Genomic DNA, 22,156 nt, shown 5'->3' with positions numbered 1-22,156 from the left:
TCAAAGCCCTTGCTTTACTGGGACTTTGCCATAGGCTATCCTGACACTCTAATTTCCCCCTGTCCATAAACTTGGTGACCTACTGCATCAATCAGTGTGCCTAGCACTGACAGGGCCAAAGCTCTGTAGTGCACGGCATACAAGTGGGAACATGGCTCTCCAGGTCCCACCACCTTGGAGGAACATTGCTGGGACTCAAGGCGTACATATGCCCTGAGCCTGACTGCTGATCTGTGCTCGCTACGGTGGCACATATACTAAAATTGGATCGATACAGAGAAGATTAGCATGGCCCCTGCGAAAGGATGACACGCAAATCCGTGAAGCGCTCCATATTGCTTTTTTAGTGCGTGGGTAAAAGTACAGAAATGAAAAAAGACAAAAGGCTTTTCACGTTTCCAAATGGTGCATGACGATGGGTTTAGCAAATCGTGGGAGGTGCTGCTGGGTCAACTGGAAAGTCTACATGCATGGTGACAACGAATGTGGGATGCTTTGATCATATGTTTTGTTGTGCTAATGCACTTCCAAAGCCCTTGCTTTAGTGGGATTGCCATAGGCTATCCTGACACTCTAAATTCCCCCCGTCCATAAACTTGGTGACCTACTGCATCAATCAGTGTGCCTAGCACTGACAGGGCCAAAGCTCTGTAGTGCACGGCATACAAGTGGGAACATGGCTCTCCAGGTCCCACCACCTTGGAGGAACATTGCTGGGACTCGAGGCGTACATATGCCCTGAGCCTGTCCACTCGTCCGTGCTCGCTACGGTGGCACATATACTAAAATTGGATCGATACAGAGAAGATTAGCATGGCCCCTGCGAAAGGATGACACGCAAATCCGTGAAGCGCTCCATATTGTTGTTTTAGTGCGTGGGTAAAAGTACAGAAATGCAAAAAGACAAAAGGCTTTTCACGATTCCAAATGGTGCATGAGGATGGGTTTAGCAAATCGTGGGAGGTGCTGCTGGGTCAACTGGAAAGTCTACATGCATGGTGAAAACGAATGTGGGATGCTTTGATCATTTGTTTTGTTGTGCAACCAATGCACTTTCAAAGCCCTTGCTTTACTGGGACTTTGCCATAGGCTATCCTGACACTCTAATTTCCCCCTGTCCATAAACTTGGTGACCTACTGCATCAATCAGTGTGCCTAGCACTGACAGGGCCAAAGCTCTGTAGTGCACGGCATACAAGTGGGAACATGGCTCTCCAGGTCCCACCACCTTGGAGGAACATTGCTGGGACTCGAGGCGTACATATGCCCTGAGCCTGACTGCTGATCTGTGCTCGCTACGGTGGCACATATACTAAAATTGGATCGATACAGAGAAGATTAGCATGGCCCCTGCGAAAGGATGACACGCAAATCCGTGAAGCGCTCCATATTGCTGTTTTAGTGCGTGGGTAAAAGTACAGAAATGAAAAAAGACAAAAGGCTTTTCACGATTCCAAATGGTGCATGAGGATGGGTTTAGCAAATCGTGGGAGGTGCTGCTGGGTCAACTGGAAAGTCTACATGCATGGTGAAAACGAATGTGGGATGCTTTGATCGTTTGTTTTGTTGTGCTAATGCACTTCCAAAGCCCTTGCTTTAGTGGGACTTTGCCATAGGCTATCCTGACACTCTAATTTCCCCCTGTCCATAAACTTGGTGACCTACTGCATCAATCTGTGTGCCTAGCACTGACAGGGCCAAAGCTCTGTAGTGCACGGCATACAAGTGGGAACATGGCTCTTCGGGTCCCACCACCTTGGAGGAACATTGCTGGGACTCGAGGCGTACATATGCCCTGAGCCTGACCACTGGTCTGTGCTTGCTACGGTGGCACATATACTAAAATTGGATCGATACAGAGAAGATTAGCATGGCCCCTGAGAAAGGATGACACGCAAATCCGTGAAGCGCTCCATATTGCTTTTTTAATGCGTGGGTAAAAGTACAGAAATGAAAAAAGACAAAAGGCTTTTCACGTTTCCAAATGGTGCATGAGGATGGGTTTAGCAAATCGTGGGAGGTGCTGCTGGGTCAACTGGAAAGTCTACATGCATGGTGACAACGAATGTGGGATGCTTTGATCATATGTTTTGTTGTGCTAATGCACTTCCAAAGCCCTTGCTTTAGTGGGATTGCCATAGGCTATCCTGACACTCTAAATTCCCCCCGTCCATAAACTTGGTGACCTACTGCATCAATCAGTGTGCCTAGCACTGACAGGGCCAAAGCTCTGTAGTGCACGGCATACAAGTGGGAACATGGCTCTCCAGGTCCCACCACCTTGGAGGAACATTGCTGGGACTCGAGGCGTACATATGCCCTGAGCCTGACTGCTGATCTGTGCTCGCTACGGTGGCACATATACTAAAATTGGATCGATACAGAGAAGATTAGCATGGCCCCTGCGAAAGGATGACACGCAAATCCGTGAAGTGCTCCATATTGCTGTTTTAGTGCGTGGGTAAAAGTACAGAAATGAAAAAAGACAAAAGGCTTTTTTACGATTCCAAATGGTGCATGAGGATGGGTTTAGCAAATCGTGGGAGGTGCTGCTGGGTCAACTGGAAAGTCTACATGCATGGTGAAAACGAATGTGGGATGCTTTGATCGTTTGTTTTGTTGTGCTAATGCACTTCCAAAGCCCTTGCTTTAGTGGGACTTTGCCATAGGCTATCCTGACACTCTAATTTCCCCCTGTCCATAAACTTGGTGACCTACTGCATCAATCAGTGTGCCTAGCACTGACAGGGCCAAAGCTCTGTAGTGCACGGCATACAAGTGGGAACATGGCTCTTCGGGTCCCACCACCTTGAAGGAACATTGCTGGGACTCGAGGCGTACATATGCCCTGAGCCTGACCGCTGGTCTGTGCTTGCTACGGTGGCACATATACTAAAATTGGATCGATACAGAGAAGATTAGCATGGCCCCTGCGAAAGGATGACACGCAAATCCGTGAAGCGCTCCATATTGCTGTTTTAGTGCGTGGGTAAAAGTACAGAAATGCAAAAAGACAAAAGGCTTTTCACGATTCCAAATGGTGCATGAGGATGGGTTTAGCAAATCGTGGGAGGTGCTGCTCGGTCAACTGGAAAGTCTACATGCATGGTGAAAACGAATGTGGTATGCTTTGATCATTTGTTTTGTTGTGCAACCAATGCACTTCCAAAGCCCTTGCTTTACTGGGACTTTGCCATAGGCTATCCTGACACTCTAATTTCCCCCTGTCCATAAACTTGGTGACCTACTGCATCAATCAGTGTGCCTAGCACTGACAGGGCCAAAGCTCTGTAGTGCACGGCATACAAGTGGGAACATGGCTCTCCAGGTCCCACCACCTTGGAGGAACATTGCTGGGACTCGAGGCGTACATATGCCCTGAGCCTGACTGCTGATCTGTGCTCGCTACGGTGGCACATATACTAAAATTGGATCGATACAGAGAAGATTAGCATGGCCCCTGCGAAAGGATGACACGCAAATCCGTGAAGCGCTCCATATTGCTGTTTTAGTGCGTGGGTAAAAGTACAGAAATGCAAAAAGACAAAAGGCTTTTCACGATTCCAAATGGTGCATGAGGATGGGTTTAGCAAATCGTGGGAGGTGCTGCTGGGTCAACTGGAAAGTCTACATGCATGGTGAAAACGAATGTGGGATGCTTTGATCGTTTGTTTTGTTGTGATAATGCACTTCCAAAGCCCTTGCTTTAGTGGGACTTTGCCATAGGCTATCCTGACACTCTAATTTCCCCCTGTCCATAAACTTGGTGACCTACTGCATCAATCAGTGTGCCTAGCACTGACAGGGCCAAAGCTCTGTAGTGCACGGCATACAAGTGGGAACATGGCTCTTCGGGTCCCACCACCTTGAAGGAACATTGCTGGGACTCGAGGCGTACATATGCCCTGAGCCTGACCGCTGGTCTGTGCTTGCTACGGTGGCACATATACTAAAATTGGATTGATACAGAGAAGATTAGCATGGCCCCTGCGAAAGGATGACACGCAAATCCGTGAAGCGCTCCATATTGCTGTTTTAGTGCGTGGGTAAAAGTACAGAAATGAAAAAAGACAAAAGGCTTTTCACGATTCCAAATGGTGCATGAGGATGGGTTTAGCAAATCGTGGGAGGTGCTGCTGGGTCAACTGGAAAGTCTACATGCATGGTGAAAACGAATGTGAGATGCTTTGATCGTTTGCTTTGTTGTGCAACCAATGCACTTCCAAAGCCCTTGCTTTACTGGGACTTTGCCATAGGCTATCCTGACACTCTAATTTCCCCCCGTCCATAAACTTGGTGACCTACTGCATCAATCAGTGTGCCTAGCACTGACAGGGCCAAAGCTCTGTAGTGCACGGCATACAAGTGGGAACATGGCTCTCCAGGTCCCACCACCTTGGAGGAACATTGCTGGGACTCGAGGCGTACATATGCCCTGAGCCTGTCTACTCGTCTGTGCTCGCTACGGTGGCACATATACTAAAATTGGATCGATACAGAGAAGATTAGCATGGCCCCTGCGAAAGGATGACACGCAAATCCATGAAGCGCTCCATATTGCTGATTTAGTGCGTGGGTAAAAGTACAGAAATGCAAAAAGACAAAAGGCTTTTCACGATTCCAAATGGTGCATGAGGATGGGTTTAGCAAATCGTGGGAGGTGCTGCTGGGTCAACTGGAAAGTCTACATGCATGGTGAAAACGAATGTGGGATGCTTTGATCATTTGTTTTGTTGTGCAACCAATGCACTTTCAAAGCCCTTGCTTTACTGGGACTTTGCCATAGGCTATCCTGACACTCTAATTTCCCCCTGTCCATAAACTTGGTGACCTACTGCATCAATCAGTGTGCCTAGCACTGACAGGGCCAAAGCTCTGTAGTGCACGGCATACAAGTGGGAATATGGCTCTCCAGGTCCCACCACCTTGGAGGAACATTGCTGGGACTCGAGGCGTACATATGCCCTGAGCCTGACTGCTGATCTGTGCTCGCTACGGTGGCACATATACTAAAATTGGATCGATACAGAGAAGATTAGCATGGCCCCTGCGAAAGGATGACACGCAAATCCGTGAAGCGCTCCATATTGCTTTTTTAGTGCGTGGGTAAAAGTACAGAAATGCAAAAAGACAAAAGGCTTTTCACGATTCCAAATGGTGCATGAGGATGGGTTTAGCAAATCGTGGGAGGTGCTGCTGGGTCAACTGGAAAGTCTACATGCATGGTGAAAACGAATGTGGGATGCTTTGATCGTTTGCTTTGTTGTGCAACCAATGCACTTCCAAAGCCCTTGCTTTAGTGGGACTTTGCCATAGGCTATCCTGACACTCTAATTTCCCCCTGTCCATAAACTTGGTGACCTACTGCATCAATCTGTGTGCCTAGCACTGACAGGGCCAAAGCTCTGTAGTGCACGGCATACAAGTGGGAACATGGCTCTCCAGGTCCCACCACCTTGGAGGAACATTGCTGGGACTCAAGGCGTACATATGCCCTGAGCCTGACTGCTGATCTGTGCTCGCTACGGTGGCACATATACTAAAATTGGATCGATACAGAGAAGATTAGCATGGCCCCTGCGAAAGGATGACACGCAAATCCGTGAAGCGCTCCATATTGCTTTTTTAGTGCGTGGGTAAAAGTACAGAAATGAAAAAAGACAAAAGGCTTTTCACGTTTCCAAATGGTGCATGACGATGGGTTTAGCAAATCGTGGGAGGTGCTGCTGGGTCAACTGGAAAGTCTACATGCATGGTGACAACGAATGTGGGATGCTTTGATCATATGTTTTGTTGTGCTAATGCACTTCCAAAGCCCTTGCTTTAGTGGGATTGCCATAGGCTATCCTGACACTCTAAATTCCCCCCGTCCATAAACTTGGTGACCTACTGCATCAATCAGTGTGCCTAGCACTGACAGGGCCAAAGCTCTGTAGTGCACGGCATACAAGTGGGAACATGGCTCTCCAGGTCCCACCACCTTGGAGGAACATTGCTGGGACTCGAGGCGTACATATGCCCTGAGCCTGTCCACTCGTCCGTGCTCGCTACGGTGGCACATATACTAAAATTGGATCGATACAGAGAAGATTAGCATGGCCCCTGCGAAAGGGTGACACGCAAATCCGTGAAGCGCTCCATATTGTTGTTTTAGTGCGTGGGTAAAAGTACAGAAATGAAAAAAGACAAAAGGCTTTTCACGATTCCAAATGGTGCATGAGGATGGGTTTAGCAAATCGTGGGAGGTGCTGCTGGGTCAACTGGAAAGTCTACATGCATGGTGAAAACGAATGTGGGATGCTTTGATCGTTTGTTTTGTTGTGCTAATGCACTTCCAAAGCCCTTGCTTTAGTGGGACTTTGCCATAGGCTATCCTGACACTCTAATTTCCCCCTGTCCATAAACTTGGTGACCTACTGCATCAATCAGTGTGCCTAGCACTGACAGGGCCAAAGCTCTGTAGTGCACGGCATACAAGTGGGAACATGGCTCTTCGGGTCCCACCACCTTGAAGGAACATTGCTGGGACTCGAGGCGTACATATGCCCTGAGCCTGACCGCTGGTCTGTGCTTGCTACGGTGGCACATATACTAAAATTGGATCGATACAGAGAAGATTAGCATGGCCCCTGCGAAAGGATGACACGCAAATCCGTGAAGCGCTCCATATTGCTGTTTTAGTGCGTGGGTAAAAGTACAGAAATGAAAAAAGACAAAAGGCTTTTCACGATTCCAAATGGTGCATGAGGATGGGTTTAGCAAATCGTGGGAGGTGCTGCTGGGTCAACTGGAAAGTCTACATGCATGGTGAAAACGAATGTGAGATGCTTTGATCGTTTGCTTTGTTGTGCAACCAATGCACTTCCAAAGCCCTTGCTTTAGTGGGACTTTGCCATAGGCTATCCTGACACTCTAATTTCCCCCCGTCCATAAACTTGGTGACCTACTGCATCAATCAGTGTGCCTAGCACTGACAGGGCCAAAGCTCTGTAGTGCACGGCATACAAGTGGGAACATGGCTCTCCAGGTCCCACCACCTTGGAGGAACATTGCTGGGACTCGAGGCGTACATATGCCCTGAGCCTGTCCACTCGTCCGTGCTCGCTACGGTGGCACATATACTAAAATTGGATCGATACAGAGAAGATTAGCATGGCCCCTGCGAAAGGATGACACGCAAATCCGTGAAGCGCTCCATATTGCTGATTTAGTGCGTGGGTAAAAGTACAGAAATGCAAAAAGACAAAAGGCTTTTCTCGATTCCAAATGGTGCATGAGGATGGGTTTAGCAAATCGTGGGAGGTGCTGCTGGGTCAACTGGAAAGTCTACATGCATGGTGAAAACGAATGTGGGATGCTTTGATCATTTGTTTTGTTGTGCAACCAATGCACTTTCAAAGCCCTTGCTTTACTGGGACTTTGCCATAGGCTATCCTGACACTCTAATTTCCCCCTGTCCATAAACTTGGTGACCTACTGCATCAATCAGTGTGCCTAGCACTGACAGGGCCAAAGCTCTGTAGTGCACGGCATACAAGTGGGAACATGGCTCTCCAGGTCCCACCACCTTGGAGGAACATTGCTGGGACTCAAGGCGTACATATGCCCTGAGCCTGACTGCTGATCTGTGCTCGCTACGGTGGCACATATACTAAAATTGGATCGATACAGAGAAGATTAGCATGGCCCCTGCGAAAGGATGACACGCAAATCCGTGAAGCGCTCCATATTGCTTTTTTAGTGCGTGGGTAAAAGTACAGAAATGAAAAAAGACAAAAGGCTTTTCACGTTTCCAAATGGTGCATGACGATGGGTTTAGCAAATCGTGGGAGGTGCTGCTGGGTCAACTGGAAAGTCTACATGCATGGTGACAACGAATGTGGGATGCTTTGATCATATGTTTTGTTGTGCTAATGCACTTCCAAAGCCCTTGCTTTAGTGGGATTGCCATAGGCTATCCTGACACTCTAAATTCCCCCCGTCCATAAACTTGGTGACCTACTGCATCAATCAGTGTGCCTAGCACTGACAGGGCCAAAGCTCTGTAGTGCACGGCATACAAGTGGGAACATGGCTCTCCAGGTCCCACCACCTTGGAGGAACATTGCTGGGACTCGAGGCGTACATATGCCCTGAGCCTGTCCACTCGTCCGTGCTCGCTACGGTGGCACATATACTAAAATTGGATCGATACAGAGAAGATTAGCATGGCCCCTGCGAAAGGATGACACGCAAATCCGTGAAGCGCTCCATATTGTTGTTTTAGTGCGTGGGTAAAAGTACAGAAATGCAAAAAGACAAAAGGCTTTTCACGATTCCAAATGGTGCATGAGGATGGGTTTAGCAAATCGTGGGAGGTGCTGCTGGGTCAACTGGAAAGTCTACATGCATGGTGAAAACGAATGTGGGATGCTTTGATCATTTGTTTTGTTGTGCAACCAATGCACTTTCAAAGCCCTTGCTTTACTGGGACTTTGCCATAGGCTATCCTGACACTCTAATTTCCCCCTGTCCATAAACTTGGTGACCTACTGCATCAATCAGTGTGCCTAGCACTGACAGGGCCAAAGCTCTGTAGTGCACGGCATACAAGTGGGAACATGGCTCTCCAGGTCCCACCACCTTGGAGGAACATTGCTGGGACTCGAGGCGTACATATGCCCTGAGCCTGACTGCTGATCTGTGCTCGCTACGGTGGCACATATACTAAAATTGGATCGATACAGAGAAGATTAGCATGGCCCCTGCGAAAGGATGACACGCAAATCCGTGAAGCGCTCCATATTGCTGTTTTAGTGCGTGGGTAAAAGTACAGAAATGAAAAAAGACAAAAGGCTTTTCACGATTCCAAATGGTGCATGAGGATGGGTTTAGCAAATCGTGGGAGGTGCTGCTGGGTCAACTGGAAAGTCTACATGCATGGTGAAAACGAATGTGGGATGCTTTGATCGTTTGTTTTGTTGTGCTAATGCACTTCCAAAGCCCTTGCTTTAGTGGGACTTTGCCATAGGCTATCCTGACACTCTAATTTCCCCCTGTCCATAAACTTGGTGACCTACTGCATCAATCAGTGTGCCTAGCACTGACAGGGCCAAAGCTCTGTAGTGCACGGCATACAAGTGGGAACATGGCTCTTCGGGTCCCACCACCTTGAAGGAACATTGCTGGGACTCGAGGCGTACATATGCCCTGAGCCTGACCGCTGGTCTGTGCTTGCTACGGTGGCACATATACTAAAATTGGATCGATACAGAGAAGATTAGCATGGCCCCTGCGAAAGGATGACACGCAAATCCGTGAAGCGCTCCATATTGCTGTTTTAGTGCGTGGGTAAAAGTACAGAAATGAAAAAAGACAAAAGGCTTTTCACGATTCCAAATGGTGCATGAGGATGGGTTTAGCAAATCGTGGGAGGTGCTGCTGGGTCAACTGGAAAGTCTACATGCATGGTGAAAACGAATGTGAGATGCTTTGATCGTTTGCTTTGTTGTGCAACCAATGCACTTCCAAAGCCCTTGCTTTACTGGGACTTTGCCATAGGCTATCCTGACACTCTAATTTCCCCCCGTCCATAAACTTGGTGACCTACTGCATCAATCAGTGTGCCTAGCACTGACAGGGCCAAAGCTCTGTAGTGCACGGCATACAAGTGGGAACATGGCTCTCCAGGTCCCACCACCTTGGAGGAACATTGCTGGGACTCGAGGCGTACATATGCCCTGAGCCTGTCCACTCGTCCGTGCTCGCTACGGTGGCACATATACTAAAATTGGATCGATACAGAGAAGATTAGCATGGCCCCTGCGAAAGGATGACACGCAAATCCGTGAAGCGCTCCATATTGCTGATTTAGTGCGTGGGTAAAAGTACAGAAATGCAAAAAGACAAAAGGCTTTTCTCGATTCCAAATGGTGCATGAGGATGGGTTTAGCAAATCGTGGGAGGTGCTGCTGGGTCAACTGGAAAGTCTACATGCATGGTGAAAACGAATGTGGGATGCTTTGATCATTTGTTTTGTTGTGCAACCAATGCACTTTCAAAGCCCTTGCTTTACTGGGACTTTGCCATAGGCTATCCTGACACTCTAATTTCCCCCTGTCCATAAACTTGGTGACCTACTGCATCAATCAGTGTGCCTAGCACTGACAGGGCCAAAGCTCTGTAGTGCACGGCATACAAGTGGGAACATGGCTCTCCAGGTCCCACCACCTTGGAGGAACATTGCTGGGACTCAAGGCGTACATATGCCCTGAGCCTGACTGCTGATCTGTGCTCGCTACGGTGGCACATATACTAAAATTGGATCGATACAGAGAAGATTAGCATGGCCCCTGCGAAAGGATGACACGCAAATCCGTGAAGCGCTCCATATTGCTTTTTTAGTGCGTGGGTAAAAGTACAGAAATGAAAAAAGACAAAAGGCTTTTCACGTTTCCAAATGGTGCATGACGATGGGTTTAGCAAATCGTGGGAGGTGCTGCTGGGTCAACTGGAAAGTCTACATGCATGGTGACAACGAATGTGGGATGCTTTGATCATATGTTTTGTTGTGCTAATGCACTTCCAAAGCCCTTGCTTTAGTGGGATTGCCATAGGCTATCCTGACACTCTAAATTCCCCCCGTCCATAAACTTGGTGACCTACTGCATCAATCAGTGTGCCTAGCACTGACAGGGCCAAAGCTCTGTAGTGCACGGCATACAAGTGGGAACATGGCTCTCCAGGTCCCACCACCTTGGAGGAACATTGCTGGGACTCGAGGCATACATATGCCCTGAGCCTGTCCACTCGTCCGTGCTCGCTACGGTGGCACATATACTAAAATTGGATCGATACAGAGAAGATTAGCATGGCCCCTGCGAAAGGATGACACGCAAATCCGTGAAGCGCTCCATATTGTTGTTTTAGTGCGTGGGTAAAAGTACAGAAATGCAAAAAGACAAAAGGCTTTTCACGATTCCAAATGGTGCATGAGGATGGGTTTAGCAAATCGTGGGAGGTGCTGCTGGGTCAACTGGAAAGTCTACATGCATGGTGAAAACGAATGTGGGATGCTTTGATCATTTGTTTTGTTGTGCAACCAATGCACTTTCAAAGCCCTTGCTTTACTGGGACTTTGCCATAGGCTATCCTGACACTCTAATTTCCCCCTGTCCATAAACTTGGTGACCTACTGCATCAATCAGTGTGCCTAGCACTGACAGGGCCAAAGCTCTGTAGTGCACGGCATACAAGTGGGAACATGGCTCTCCAGGTCCCACCACCTTGGAGGAACATTGCTGGGACTCGAGGCGTACATATGCCCTGAGCCTGACTGCTGATCTGTGCTCGCTACGGTGGCACATATACTAAAATTGGATCGATACAGAGAAGATTAGCATGGCCCCTGCGAAAGGATGACACGCAAATCCGTGAAGCGCTCCATATTGCTGTTTTAGTGCGTGGGTAAAAGTACAGAAATGAAAAATGACAAAAGGCTTTTCACGATTCCAAATGGTGCATGAGGATGGGTTTAGCAAATCGTGGGAGGTGCTGCTGGGTCAACTGGAAAGTCTACATGCATGGTGAAAACGAATGTGGGATGCTTTGATCGTTTGTTTTGTTGTGCTAATGCACTTCCAAAGCCCTTGCTTTAGTGGGACTTTGCCATAGGCTATCCTGACACTCTAATTTCCCCCTGTCCATAAACTTGGTGACCTACTGCATCAATCAGTGTGCCTAGCACTGACAGGGCCAAAGCTCTGTAGTGCACGGCATACAAGTGGGAACATGGCTCTTCGGGTCCCACCACCTTGAAGGAACATTGCTGGGACTCGAGGCGTACATATGCCCTGATCCTGACCGCTGGTCTGTGCTTGCTACGGTGGCACATATACTAAAATTGGATCGATACAGAGAAGATTAGCATGGCCCCTGCGAAAGGATGACACGCAAATCCGTGAAGCGCTCCATATTGCTGTTTTAGTGCGTGGGTAAAAGTACAGAAATGAAAAAAGACAAAAGGCTTTTCACGATTCCAAATGGTGCATGAGGATGGGTTTAGCAAATCGTGGGAGGTGCTGCTGGGTCAACTGGAAAGTCTACATGCATGGTGAAAACGAATGTGAGATGCTTTGATCGTTTGCTTTGTTGTGCAACCAATGCACTTCCAAAGCCCTTGCTTTACTGGGACTTTGCCATAGGCTATCCTGACACTCTAATTTCCCCCCGTCCATAAACTTGGTGACCTACTGCATCAATCAGTGTGCCTAGCACTGACAGGGCCAAAGCTCTGTAGTGCACGGCATACAAGTGGGAACATGGCTCTCCAGGTCCCACCACCTTGGAGGAACATTGCTGGGACTCGAGGCGTACATATGCCCTGAGCCTGTCCACTCGTCCGTGCTCGCTACGGTGGCACATATACTAAAATTGGATCGATACAGAGAAGATTAGCATGGCCCCTGCGAAAGGATGACACGCAAATCCGTGAAGCGCTCCATATTGCTGATTTAGTGCGTGGGTAAAAGTACAGAAATGCAAAAAGACAAAAGGCTTTTCTCGATTCCAAATGGTGCATGAGGATGGGTTTAGCAAATCGTGGGAGGTGCTGCTGGGTCAACTGGAAAGTCTACATGCATGGTGAAAACGAATGTGGGATGCTTTGATCATTTGTTTTGTTGTGCAACCAATGCACTTTCAAAGCCCTTGCTTTACTGGGACTTTGCCATAGGCTATCCTGACACTCTAATTTCCCCCTGTCCATAAACTTGGTGACCTACTGCATCAATCAGTGTGCCTAGCACTGACAGGGCCAAAGCTCTGTAGTGCACGGCATACAAGTGGGAACATGGCTCTTCGGGTCCCACCACCTTGAAGGAACATTGCTGGGACTCGAGGCGTACATATGCCCTGAGCCTGACAGCTGGTCTGTGCTTGCTACGGTGGCACATATACTAAAATTGGATCGATACAGAGAAGATTAGCATGGCCCCTGCGAAAAGATGACACGCAAATCCGTGAAGCGCTCCATATTGCTGTTTTAGTGCGTGGGTAAAAGTACAGAAATGAAAAAAGACAAAAGGCTTTTCACGATTCCAAATGGTGCATGAGGATGGGTTTAGCAAATCGTGGGAGGTGCTGCTGGGTCAACTGGAAAGTCTACATGCATGGTGAAAACGAATGTGGGATGCTTTGATCGTTTGCTTTGTTGTGCAACCAATGCACTTCCAAAGCCCTTGCTTTACTGGGACTTTGCCATAGGCTATCCTGACACTCTAATTTCCCCCTGTCCATAAACTTGGTGACCTACTGCATCAATCAGTGTGCCTAGCACTGACAGGGCCAAAGCTCTGTAGTGCACGGCATACAAGTGGGAACATGGCTCTCCGGTTCCCACCACCCTGGAGGAACATTGCTGGGACTCGAGGCGTAAATATTCCCTGAGCCTGACCACTGGTCTGTGCTCGCTACGGTGGCACATATACTAAAATTGGATTGATACAGAGAAGATTAGCATGGCCCCTGCGAAAGGATGACACGCAAATTCGTGAAGTGCTCCATAATGCTGTTTTAGTGCGTGGGTAAAAGTACAGAAATGCAAAAAGACAAAAGGCTTTTCACGATTCCAAATGGTGCATGAGGATGAGTTTAGCAAATCGTGGGAGGTGCTGCTGGGTCAACTGGAAAGTCTACATGCATGGTGAAAACGAATGTGGGATGCTTTGATCGTTTGCTTTGTTGTGCAACCAATGCACTTCCAAAGCCCTTGCTTTACTGGGACTTTGCCATAGGCTATCCTGACACTCTAATTTCCCCCTGTCCATAAACTTGGTGACCTACTGCATCAATCAGTGTGCCTAGCACTGACAGGGCCAAAGCTCTGTAGTGCACGGCATACAAGTGGGAACATGGCTCTCCAGGTCCCACCACCTTGGAGGAACATTGCTGGGACTCGAGGCGTACATATGCCCTGAGCCTGTCCACTCGTCCGTGCTCGCTACGGTGGCACATATACTAAAATTGGATCGATACAGAGAAGATTAGCATGGCCCCTGCGAAAGGATGACACGCAAATCCGTGAAGCGCTCCATATTGCTGTTTTAGTGCGTGGGTAAAAGTACAGAAATGCAAAAAGACAAAAGGCTTTTCACGATTCCAAATGGTGCATGAGGATGGGTTTAGCAAATCGTGGGAGGTGCTGCTCGGTCAACTGGAAAGTCTACATGCATGGTGAAAACGAATGTGGTATGCTTTGATCATTTGTTTTGTTGTGCAACCAATGCACTTCCAAAGCCCTTGCTTTACTGGGACTTTGCCATAGGCTATCCTGACACTCTAATTTCCCCCTGTCCATAAACTTGGTGACCTACTGCATCAATCAGTGTGCCTAGCACTGACAGGGCCAAAGCTCTGTAGTGCACGGCATACAAGTGGGAACATGGCTCTCCAGGTCCCACCACCTTGGAGGAACATTGCTGGGACTCGAGGCGTACATATGCCCTGAGCCTGACTGCTGATCTGTGCTCGCTACGGTGGCACATATACTAAAATTGGATCGATACAGAGAAGATTAGCATGGCCCCTGCGAAAGGATGACACGCAAATCCGTGAAGCGCTCCATATTGCTGTTTTAGTGCGTGGGTAAAAGTACAGAAATGCAAAAAGACAAAAGGCTTTTCACGATTCCAAATGGTGCATGAGGATGGGTTTAGCAAATCGTGGGAGGTGCTGCTGGGTCAACTGGAAAGTCTACATGCATGGTGAAAACGAATGTTGGATGCTTTGATCGTTTGTTTTGTTGTGATAATGCACTTCCAAAGCCCTTGCTTTAGTGGGACTTTGCCATAGGCTATCCTGACACTCTAATTTCCCCCTGTCCATAAACTTGGTGACCTACTGCATCAATCAGTGTGCCTAGCACTGACAGGGCCAAAGCTCTGTAGTGCACGGCATACAAGTGGGAACATGGCTCTTCGGGTCCCACCACCTTGAAGGAACATTGCTGGGACTCGAGGCGTACATATGCCCTGAGCCTGATCGCTGGTCTGTGCTTGCTACGGTGGCACATATACTAAAATTGGATCGATACAGAGAAGATTAGCATGGCCCCTGCGAAAGGATGACACGCAAATCCGTGAAGCGCTCCATATTGCTGTTTTAGTGCGTGGGTAAAAGTACAGAAATGAAAAAAGACAAAAGGCTTTTCACGATTCCAAATGGTGCATGAGGATGGGTTTAGCAAATCGTGGGAGGTGCTGCTGGGTCAACTGGAAAGTCTACATGCATGGTGAAAACGAATGTGAGATGCTTTGATCGTTTGCTTTGTTGTGCAACCAATGCACTTCCAAAGCCCTTGCTTTACTGGGACTTTGCCATAGGCTATCCTGACACTCTAATTTCCCCCCGTCCATAAACTTGGTGACCTACTGCATCAATCAGTGTGCCTAGCACTGACAGGGCCAAAGCTCTGTAGTGCACGGCATACAAGTGGGAACATGGCTCTCCAGGTCCCACCACCTTGGAGGAACATTGCTGGGACTCGAGGCGTACATATGCCCTGAGCCTTTCTACTCGTCCGTGCTCGCTACGGTGGCACATATACTAAAATTGGATCGATACAGAGAAGATTAGCATGGCCCCTGCGAAAGGATGACACGCAAATCCGTGAAGCGCTCCATAATGCTGTTTTAGTGCGTGGGTAAAAGTACAGAAATGAAAAAAGACAAAAGGCTTTTCACGATTCCAAATGGTGCATGAGGATGAGTTTAGCAAATCGTGGGAGGTGCTGCTGGGTCAACTGGAAAGTCTACATGCATGGTGAAAACGAATGTGGGATGCTTTGATCGTTTGCTTTGTTGTGCAACCAATGCACTTCCAAAGCCCTTGCTTTACTGGGACTTTGCCATAGGCTATCCTGACACTCTAATTTCCCCCTGTCCATAAACTTGGTGACCTACTGCATCAATCAGTGTGCCTAGCACTGACAGGGCCAAAGCTCTGTAGTGCACGGCATACAAGTGGGAACATGGCTCTCCAGGTCCCACCACCTTGGAGGAACATTGCTGGGACTCGAGGCGTACATATGCCCTGAGCCTGACTGCTGATCCGTGCTCGCTACGGTGGCACATATACTAAAATTGGATCGATACAGAGAAGATTAGCATGGCCCCTGCGAAAGGATGACACGCAAATCCGTGAAGCGCTCCATATTGCTGTTTTAGTGCGTGGGTAAAAGTACAGAAATGCAAAAAGACAAAAGGCTTTTCACGATTCCAAATGGTGCATGAGGATGGGTTTAGCAAATCGTGGGAGGTGCTGCTCGGTCAACTGGAAAGTCTACATGCATGGTGAAAACGAATGTGGTATGCTTTGATCATTTGTTTTGTTGTGCAACCAATGCACTTCCAAAGCCCTTGCTTTACTGGGACTTTGCCATAGGCTATCCTGACACTCTAATTTCCCCCTGTCCATAAACTTGGTGACCTACTGCATCAATCAGTGTGCCTAGCACTGACAGGGCCAAAGCTCTGTAGTGCACGGCATACAAGTGGGAACATGGCTCTCCAGGTCCCACCACCTTGGAGGAACATTGCTGGGACTCGAGGCGTACATATGCCCTGAGCCTGACTGCTGATCTGTGCTCGCTACGGTGGCACATATACTAAAATTGGATCGATACAGAGAAGATTAGCATGGCCCCTGCGAAAGGATGACACGCAAATCCGTGAAGCGATCCATATTGCTGTTTTAGTGCGTGGGTAAAAGTACAGAAATGCAAAAAGACAAAAGGCTTTTCACGATTCCAAATGGTGCATGAGGATGGGTTTAGCAAATCGTGGGAGGTGCTGCTGGGTCAACTGGAAAGTCTACATGCATGGTGAAAACGAATGTTGGATGCTTTGATCGTTTGTTTTGTTGTGATAATGCACTTCCAAAGCCCTTGCTTTAGTGGGACTTTGCCATAGGCTATCCTGACACTCTAATTTCCCCCTGTCCATAAACTTGGTGACCTACTGCATCAATCAGTGTGCCTAGCACTGACAGGGCCAAAGCTCTGTAGTGCACGGCATACAAGTGGGAACATGGCTCTTCGGGTCCCACCACCTTGAAGGAACATTGCTGGGACTCGAGGCGTACATATGCCCTGAGCCTGATCGCTGGTCTGTGCTTGCTACGGTGGCACATATACTAAAATTGGATCGATACAGAGAAGATTAGCATGGCCCCTGCGAAAGGATGACACGCAAATCCGTGAAGCGCTCCATATTGCTGTTTTAGTGCGTGGGTAAAAGTACAGAAATGAAAAAAGACAAAAGGCTTTTCACGATTCCAAATGGTGCATGAGGATGGGTTTAGCAAATCGTGGGAGGTGCTGCTGGGTCAACTGGAAAGTCTACATGCATGGTGAAAACGAATGTGGGATGCTTTGATCGTTTGTTTTGTTGTGCTAATGCACTTCCAAAGCCCTTGCTTTAGTGGGACTTTGCCATAGGCTATCCTGACACTCTAATTTCCCCCTGTCCATAAACTTGGTGACCTACTGCATCAATCAGTGTGCCTAGCACTGACAGGGCCAAAGCTCTGTAGTGCACGGCATACAAGTGGGAACATGGCTCTTCGGGTCCCACCACCTTGAAGGAACATTGCTGGGACTCGAGGCGTACATATGCCCTGAGCCTGACCGCTGGTCTGTGCTTGCTACGGTGGCACATATACTAAAATTGGATCGATACAGAGAAGATTAGCATGGCCCCTGCGAAAGGATGACACGCAAATCCGTGAAGCGCTCCATATTGCTGTTTTAGTGCGTGGGTAAAAGTACAGAAATGAAAAAAGACAAAAGGCTTTTCATGATTCCAAATGGTGCATGAGGATGGGTTTAGCAAATCGTGGGAGGTGCTGCTGGGTCAACTGGAAATTCTACATGCATGGTGAAAACGAATGTGGGATGCTTTGATCGTTTGCTTTGTTGTGCAAACAATGCACTTCCAAAGCCCTTGCTTTACTGGGACTTTGCCATAGGCTATCCTGACACTCTAATTTCCCCCTGTCCATAAACTTGGTGACCTACTGCATCAATCAGTGTGCCTAGCACTGACAGGGCCAAAGCTCTGTAGTGCACGGCATACAAGTGGGAATATGGCTCTCCAGGTCCCACCACCTTGGAGGAACATTGCTGGGACTCGAGGCGTACATATGCCCTGAGCCTGTCCACTCGTCCGTGCTCGCTACGGTGGCACATATACTAAAATTGGATCGATACAGAGAAGATTAGCATGGCCCCTGCGAAAGGATGACACGCAAATCCGTGAAGCGCTCCATAATGCTGTTTTAGTGCGTGGGTAAAAGTACAGAAATGAAAAAAGACAAAAGGCTTTTCACGATTCCAAATGGTGCATGAGGATGGGTTTAGCAAATCGTGGGAGGTGCTGCTGGGTCAACTGGAAAGTCTACATGCATGGTGAAAACGAATGTGGGATGCTTTGATCGTTTGTTTTGTTGTGCTAATGCACTTCCAAAGCCCTTGCTTTAGTGGGACTTTGCCATAGGCTATCCTGACACTCTAATTTCCCCCTGTCCATAAACTTGGTGACCTACTGCATCAATCAGTGTGCCTAGCACTGACAGGGCCAAAGCTCTGTAGTGCACGGCATACAAGTGGGAACATGGCTCTCCGGTTCCCACCACCCTGGAGGAACATTGCTGGGACTCGAGGCGTAAATATGCCCTGAGCCTGACCACTGGTCTGTGCTTGCTACGGTGGCACATATACTAAAATTGGATTGATACAGAGAAGATTAGCATGGCCCCTGCGAAAGGATGACACGCAAATCCGTGAAGTGCTCCATAATGCTGTTTTAGTGCGTGGGTAAAAGTACAGAAATGCAAAAAGACAAAAGGCTTTTCACGATTCCAAATGGTGCATGAGGATGAGTTTAGCAAATCGTGGGAGGTGCTGCTGGGTCAACTGGAAAGTCTACATGCATGGTGAAAACGAATGTGGGATGCTTTGATCGTTTGCTTTGTTGTGCAACCAATGCACTTCCAAAGCCCTTGCTTTACTGGGACTTTGCCATAGGCTATCCTGACACTCTAATTTCCCCCTGTCCATAAACTTGGTGACCTACTGCATCAATCAGTGTGCCTAGCACTGACAGGGCCAAAGCTCTGTAGTGCACGGCATACAAGTGGGAACATGGCTCTCCAGGTCCCACCACCTTGGAGGAACATTGCTGGGACTCGAGGCGTACATATGCCCTGAGCCTGTCCACTCGTCCGTGCTCGCTACGGTGGCACATATACTAAAATTGGATCGATACAGAGAAGATTAGCATGGCCCCTGCGAAAGGATGACACGCAAATCCGTGAAGCGCTCCATATTGCTGTTTTAGTGCGTGGGTAAAAGTACAGAAATGCAAAAAGACAAAAGGCTTTTCACGATTCCAAATGGTGCATGAGGATGGGTTTAGCAAATCGTGGGAGGTGCTGCTCGGTCAACTGGAAAGTCTACATGCATGGTGAAAACGAATGTGGTATGCTTTGATCATTTGTTTTGTTGTGCAACCAATGCACTTCCAAAGCCCTTGCTTTACTGGGACTTTGCCATAGGCTATCCTGACACTCTAATTTCCCCCTGTCCATAAACTTGGTGACCTACTGCATCAATCAGTGTGCCTAGCACTGACAGGGCCAAAGCTCTGTAGTGCACGGCATACAAGTGGGAACATGGCTCTCCAGGTCCCACCACCTTGGAGGAACATTGCTGGGACTCGAGGCGTACATATGCCCTGAGCCTGACTGCTGATCTGTGCTCGCTACGGTGGCACATATACTAAAATTGGATCGATACAGAGAAGATTAGCATGGCCCCTGCGAAAGGATGACACGCAAATCCGTGAAGCGCTCCATATTGCTGTTTTAGTGCGTGGGTAAAAGTACAGAAATGCAAAAAGACAAAAGGCTTTTCACGATTCCAAATGGTGCATGAGGATGGGTTTAGCAAATCGTGGGAGGTGCTGCTGGGTCAACTGGAAAGTCTACATGCATGGTGAAAACGAATGTTGGATGCTTTGATCGTTTGTTTTGTTGTGATAATGCACTTCCAAAGCCCTTGCTTTAGTGGGACTTTGCCATAGGCTATCCTGACACTCTAATTTCCCCCTGTCCATAAACTTGGTGACCTACTGCATCAATCAGTGTGCCTAGCACTGACAGGGCCAAAGCTCTGTAGTGCACGGCATACAAGTGGGAACATGGCTCTTCGGGTCCCACCACCTTGAAGGAACATTGCTGGGACTCGAGGCGTACATATGCCCTGAGCCTGACCGCTGGTCTGTGCTTGCTACGGTGGCACATATACTAAAATTGGATCGATACAGAGAAGATTAGCATGGCCCCTGCGAAAGGATGACACGCAAATCCGTGAAGCGCTCCATATTGCTGTTTTAGTGCGTGGGTAAAAGTACAGAAATAAAAAAAGACAAAAGGCTTTTCACGATTCCAAATGGTGCATGAGGATGGGTTTAGCAAATCGTGGGAGGTGCTGCTGGGTCAACTGGAAAGTCTACATGCATGGTGAAAACGAATGTGAGATGCTTTGATCGTTTGCTTTGTTGTGCAACCAATGCACTTCCAAAGCCCTTGCTTTACTGGGACTTTGCCATAGGCTATCCTGACACTCTAATTTCCCCCGTCCATAAACTTGGTGACCTACTGCATCAATCAGTGTGCCTAGCACTGACAGGGCCAAAGCTCTGTAGTGCACGGCATACAAGTGGGAACATGGCTCTCCAGGTCCCACCACCTTGGAGGAACATTGCTGGGACTCGAGGCGTACATATGCCCTGAGCCTGTCTACTCGTCCGTGCTCGCTACGGTGGCACATATACTAAAATTGGATCGATACAGAGAAGATTAGCATGGCCCCTGCGAAAGGATGACACGCAAATCCATGAAGCGCTCCATATTGCTGATTTAGTGCGTGGGTAAAAGTACAGAAATGCAAAAAGACAAAAGGCTTTTCACGATTCCAAATGGTGCATGAGGATGGGTTTAGCAAATCGTGGGAGGTGCTGCTGGGTCAACTGGAAAGTCTACATGCATGGTGAAAACGAATGTGGGATGCTTTGATCGTTTGTTTTGTTGTGCTAATGCACTTCCAAAGCCCTTGCTTTAGTGGGACTTTGCCATAGGCTATCCTGACACTCTAATTTCCCCCTGTCCATAAACTTGGTGACCTACTGCATCAATCAGTGTGCCTAGCACTGACAGGGCCAAAGCTCTGTAGTGCACGGCATACAAGTGGGAACATGGCTCTCCAGGTCCCACCACCTTGGAGGAACATTGCTGGGACTCGAGGCGTACATATGCCCTGAGCCTGTCCACTCGTCCGTGCTCGCTACGGTGGCACATATACTAAAATTGGATCGATACAGAGAAGATTAGCATGGCCCCTGCGAAAGGATGACACGCAAATCCGTGAAGCGCTCCATATTGCTGATTTAGTGCGTGGGTAAAAGTACAGAAATGCAAAAAGACAAAAGGCTTTTCACGATTCCAAATGGTGCATGAGGATGGGTTTAGCAAATCGTGGGAGGTGCTGCTGGGTCAACTGGAAAGTCTACATGCATGGTGAAAACGAATGTGAGATGCTTTGATCGTTTGCTTTGTTGTGCAACCAATGCACTTCCAAAGCCCTTGCTTTACTGGGACTTTGCCATAGGCTATCCTGACACTCTAATTTCCCCCCGTCCATAAACTTGGTGACCTACTGCATCAATCAGTGTGCCTAGCACTGACAGGGCCAAAGCTCTGTAGTGCACGGCATACAAGTGGGAACATGGCTCTCCAGGTCCCACCACCTTGGAGGAACATTGCTGGGACTCGAGGCGTACATATGCCCTGAGCCTGTCTACTCGTCTGTGCTCGCTACGGTGGCACATATACTAAAATTGGATCGATACAGAGAAGATTAGCATGGCCCCTGCGAAAGGATGACACGCAAATCCATGAAGCGCTCCATATTGCTGATTTAGTGCGTGGGTAAAAGTACAGAAATGCAAAAAGACAAAAGGCTTTTCACGATTCCAAATGGTGCATGAGGATGGGTTTAGCAAATCGTGGGAGGTGCTGCTGGGTCAACTGGAAAGTCTACATGCATGGTGAAAACGAATGT

At 48.2% G+C, this 22,156-nt stretch overlaps 1 protein-coding gene and 42 non-coding genes across 46 annotated transcripts in view; 42 read left to right on the top strand and 1 right to left on the bottom strand.

The window, feature by feature from the left end:
* The window catches only part of zgc:113135, a 1,020,739-nt gene that overhangs the window by 167,771 nt on the left and 830,812 nt on the right, over positions 1–22,156 (bottom strand). The window lies entirely within an intron of this gene.
* On the top strand, positions 234–340 carry LOC141384193 (U6 spliceosomal RNA). The gene has a single exon (XR_015488272.1). It is a non-coding gene; the product is annotated as a U6 spliceosomal RNA (small nuclear RNA).
* LOC141384175 (U6 spliceosomal RNA) lies at positions 759–865 on the top strand. Its single transcript, XR_015487502.1, has one exon. It is a non-coding gene; the product is annotated as a U6 spliceosomal RNA (small nuclear RNA).
* Positions 1,289–1,395, top strand: LOC141384239 (U6 spliceosomal RNA). Its single transcript, XR_015488261.1, has one exon. It is a non-coding gene; the product is annotated as a U6 spliceosomal RNA (small nuclear RNA).
* On the top strand, positions 1,816–1,922 carry LOC137494808 (U6 spliceosomal RNA). Its single transcript, XR_015485038.1, has one exon. It is a non-coding gene; the product is annotated as a U6 spliceosomal RNA (small nuclear RNA).
* LOC137494907 (U6 spliceosomal RNA) lies at positions 2,341–2,447 on the top strand. The gene has a single exon (XR_015487723.1). It is a non-coding gene; the product is annotated as a U6 spliceosomal RNA (small nuclear RNA).
* Positions 2,869–2,975, top strand: LOC137494548 (U6 spliceosomal RNA). The gene has a single exon (XR_015484784.1). It is a non-coding gene; the product is annotated as a U6 spliceosomal RNA (small nuclear RNA).
* Positions 3,399–3,505, top strand: LOC137494522 (U6 spliceosomal RNA). Its single transcript, XR_015488250.1, has one exon. It is a non-coding gene; the product is annotated as a U6 spliceosomal RNA (small nuclear RNA).
* Positions 3,926–4,032, top strand: LOC137494549 (U6 spliceosomal RNA). The gene has a single exon (XR_015484941.1). It is a non-coding gene; the product is annotated as a U6 spliceosomal RNA (small nuclear RNA).
* LOC137494809 (U6 spliceosomal RNA) lies at positions 4,456–4,562 on the top strand. Its single transcript, XR_015484891.1, has one exon. It is a non-coding gene; the product is annotated as a U6 spliceosomal RNA (small nuclear RNA).
* On the top strand, positions 4,986–5,092 carry LOC137494972 (U6 spliceosomal RNA). Its single transcript, XR_015488239.1, has one exon. It is a non-coding gene; the product is annotated as a U6 spliceosomal RNA (small nuclear RNA).
* On the top strand, positions 5,516–5,622 carry LOC141384192 (U6 spliceosomal RNA). Its single transcript, XR_015488228.1, has one exon. It is a non-coding gene; the product is annotated as a U6 spliceosomal RNA (small nuclear RNA).
* On the top strand, positions 6,041–6,147 carry LOC137494810 (U6 spliceosomal RNA). The gene has a single exon (XR_015484908.1). It is a non-coding gene; the product is annotated as a U6 spliceosomal RNA (small nuclear RNA).
* On the top strand, positions 6,568–6,674 carry LOC137494885 (U6 spliceosomal RNA). Its single transcript, XR_015484782.1, has one exon. It is a non-coding gene; the product is annotated as a U6 spliceosomal RNA (small nuclear RNA).
* LOC137494550 (U6 spliceosomal RNA) lies at positions 7,098–7,204 on the top strand. The gene has a single exon (XR_015484588.1). It is a non-coding gene; the product is annotated as a U6 spliceosomal RNA (small nuclear RNA).
* LOC137494991 (U6 spliceosomal RNA) lies at positions 7,628–7,734 on the top strand. The gene has a single exon (XR_015488216.1). It is a non-coding gene; the product is annotated as a U6 spliceosomal RNA (small nuclear RNA).
* On the top strand, positions 8,153–8,259 carry LOC137494626 (U6 spliceosomal RNA). Its single transcript, XR_015487491.1, has one exon. It is a non-coding gene; the product is annotated as a U6 spliceosomal RNA (small nuclear RNA).
* Positions 8,683–8,789, top strand: LOC137494530 (U6 spliceosomal RNA). Its single transcript, XR_015488204.1, has one exon. It is a non-coding gene; the product is annotated as a U6 spliceosomal RNA (small nuclear RNA).
* LOC137494551 (U6 spliceosomal RNA) lies at positions 9,210–9,316 on the top strand. The gene has a single exon (XR_015484781.1). It is a non-coding gene; the product is annotated as a U6 spliceosomal RNA (small nuclear RNA).
* LOC137494897 (U6 spliceosomal RNA) lies at positions 9,740–9,846 on the top strand. The gene has a single exon (XR_015484587.1). It is a non-coding gene; the product is annotated as a U6 spliceosomal RNA (small nuclear RNA).
* LOC137494811 (U6 spliceosomal RNA) lies at positions 10,270–10,376 on the top strand. The gene has a single exon (XR_015488190.1). It is a non-coding gene; the product is annotated as a U6 spliceosomal RNA (small nuclear RNA).
* On the top strand, positions 10,795–10,901 carry LOC137494627 (U6 spliceosomal RNA). The gene has a single exon (XR_015487480.1). It is a non-coding gene; the product is annotated as a U6 spliceosomal RNA (small nuclear RNA).
* Positions 11,325–11,431, top strand: LOC137495001 (U6 spliceosomal RNA). The gene has a single exon (XR_015488177.1). It is a non-coding gene; the product is annotated as a U6 spliceosomal RNA (small nuclear RNA).
* On the top strand, positions 11,852–11,958 carry LOC137494984 (U6 spliceosomal RNA). The gene has a single exon (XR_015484780.1). It is a non-coding gene; the product is annotated as a U6 spliceosomal RNA (small nuclear RNA).
* On the top strand, positions 12,382–12,488 carry LOC137494628 (U6 spliceosomal RNA). The gene has a single exon (XR_015484586.1). It is a non-coding gene; the product is annotated as a U6 spliceosomal RNA (small nuclear RNA).
* Positions 12,912–13,018, top strand: LOC137494629 (U6 spliceosomal RNA). The gene has a single exon (XR_015485042.1). It is a non-coding gene; the product is annotated as a U6 spliceosomal RNA (small nuclear RNA).
* Positions 13,442–13,548, top strand: LOC141382050 (U6 spliceosomal RNA). The gene has a single exon (XR_015484966.1). It is a non-coding gene; the product is annotated as a U6 spliceosomal RNA (small nuclear RNA).
* Positions 13,972–14,078, top strand: LOC141384237 (U6 spliceosomal RNA). The gene has a single exon (XR_015484584.1). It is a non-coding gene; the product is annotated as a U6 spliceosomal RNA (small nuclear RNA).
* LOC137494552 (U6 spliceosomal RNA) lies at positions 14,502–14,608 on the top strand. The gene has a single exon (XR_015488163.1). It is a non-coding gene; the product is annotated as a U6 spliceosomal RNA (small nuclear RNA).
* On the top strand, positions 15,029–15,135 carry LOC137494517 (U6 spliceosomal RNA). Its single transcript, XR_015484779.1, has one exon. It is a non-coding gene; the product is annotated as a U6 spliceosomal RNA (small nuclear RNA).
* Positions 15,559–15,665, top strand: LOC137494631 (U6 spliceosomal RNA). The gene has a single exon (XR_015484990.1). It is a non-coding gene; the product is annotated as a U6 spliceosomal RNA (small nuclear RNA).
* LOC137494813 (U6 spliceosomal RNA) lies at positions 16,089–16,195 on the top strand. Its single transcript, XR_015488150.1, has one exon. It is a non-coding gene; the product is annotated as a U6 spliceosomal RNA (small nuclear RNA).
* LOC137494632 (U6 spliceosomal RNA) lies at positions 16,619–16,725 on the top strand. Its single transcript, XR_015484851.1, has one exon. It is a non-coding gene; the product is annotated as a U6 spliceosomal RNA (small nuclear RNA).
* LOC137494814 (U6 spliceosomal RNA) lies at positions 17,146–17,252 on the top strand. The gene has a single exon (XR_015484778.1). It is a non-coding gene; the product is annotated as a U6 spliceosomal RNA (small nuclear RNA).
* On the top strand, positions 17,673–17,779 carry LOC137494633 (U6 spliceosomal RNA). The gene has a single exon (XR_015484776.1). It is a non-coding gene; the product is annotated as a U6 spliceosomal RNA (small nuclear RNA).
* On the top strand, positions 18,203–18,309 carry LOC137494634 (U6 spliceosomal RNA). Its single transcript, XR_015484983.1, has one exon. It is a non-coding gene; the product is annotated as a U6 spliceosomal RNA (small nuclear RNA).
* On the top strand, positions 18,730–18,836 carry LOC141382064 (U6 spliceosomal RNA). The gene has a single exon (XR_015485022.1). It is a non-coding gene; the product is annotated as a U6 spliceosomal RNA (small nuclear RNA).
* Positions 19,260–19,366, top strand: LOC141384235 (U6 spliceosomal RNA). Its single transcript, XR_015484583.1, has one exon. It is a non-coding gene; the product is annotated as a U6 spliceosomal RNA (small nuclear RNA).
* On the top strand, positions 19,790–19,896 carry LOC141384234 (U6 spliceosomal RNA). The gene has a single exon (XR_015488138.1). It is a non-coding gene; the product is annotated as a U6 spliceosomal RNA (small nuclear RNA).
* On the top strand, positions 20,317–20,423 carry LOC137495002 (U6 spliceosomal RNA). The gene has a single exon (XR_015484775.1). It is a non-coding gene; the product is annotated as a U6 spliceosomal RNA (small nuclear RNA).
* LOC141382025 (U6 spliceosomal RNA) lies at positions 20,846–20,952 on the top strand. The gene has a single exon (XR_015484890.1). It is a non-coding gene; the product is annotated as a U6 spliceosomal RNA (small nuclear RNA).
* Positions 21,373–21,479, top strand: LOC141384233 (U6 spliceosomal RNA). Its single transcript, XR_015484582.1, has one exon. It is a non-coding gene; the product is annotated as a U6 spliceosomal RNA (small nuclear RNA).
* On the top strand, positions 21,903–22,009 carry LOC137494650 (U6 spliceosomal RNA). Its single transcript, XR_015484888.1, has one exon. It is a non-coding gene; the product is annotated as a U6 spliceosomal RNA (small nuclear RNA).

This window comes from Danio rerio, chromosome 4 (assembly GCF_052040795.2).
Source record: "Danio rerio strain M-AB ecotype USA chromosome 4, GRCz13ab, whole genome shotgun sequence".
Classification (NCBI taxonomy): domain Eukaryota; kingdom Metazoa; phylum Chordata; class Actinopteri; order Cypriniformes; family Danionidae; genus Danio; species Danio rerio.
Note: the sequence above shows the minus strand (reverse complement) of the source record. Positions and strands in the feature narration are given on the sequence as shown.